The sequence below is a fragment of the Rhincodon typus genome, chromosome 38 (assembly GCF_021869965.1).
Source record: "Rhincodon typus isolate 14 chromosome 38, sRhiTyp1.1, whole genome shotgun sequence".
Taxonomy (NCBI): domain Eukaryota; kingdom Metazoa; phylum Chordata; class Chondrichthyes; order Orectolobiformes; family Rhincodontidae; genus Rhincodon; species Rhincodon typus.
Window position 1 is genome coordinate 1,895,325 of NC_063369.1, and position 430 is coordinate 1,895,754.

The 430-nt window shown below is 51.2% G+C and overlaps 1 protein-coding gene across 1 annotated transcript in view; it reads left to right on the forward strand.

Moving 5' to 3' along the window:
- Positions 1-430, forward strand: part of LOC109922474 (DENN domain-containing protein 1B-like) — a 44,865-nt gene that overhangs the window by 16,997 nt on the left and 27,438 nt on the right. The window lies entirely within an intron of this gene.

A 430-nucleotide genomic window follows, 5' to 3' on the forward strand; every position in this document is an offset into this window, starting at 1 on the left:
GTTGGACTGTGTGACAGTGACAGGGTTGGACTGTGTGACTGTGACAGTGTTGGACTGTGTGACTGTGTCAGGGTTGGACTGTGTGACTGTGACAGTGTTGGACTGTGACAGTGACAGGGTTGGACTGTGTGACAGTGACAGGGTTGGACTGTCTGACTGTGACAGTGTTGGACTGTGTGACAGTGACAGGGTTGGACTATGTGACTGTGTCAGGGTTGGACTGTGTGACTGTAACAGTGTTGGACTGTGTGAGAGTGACAGGGTTGGACTATGTGACTGTGTCAGGGTTGGACTGTGTGACTGTGACAGTGTTGGACTGTGTGATTGTGACAGTGTTGGACTGTGTGACAGTGACAGGGTTGAACTGTGTGACTGTGACAGGATTGGACTGTGTGACAGTGACAGGGTTGGACTGTCTGACTGTGACAGT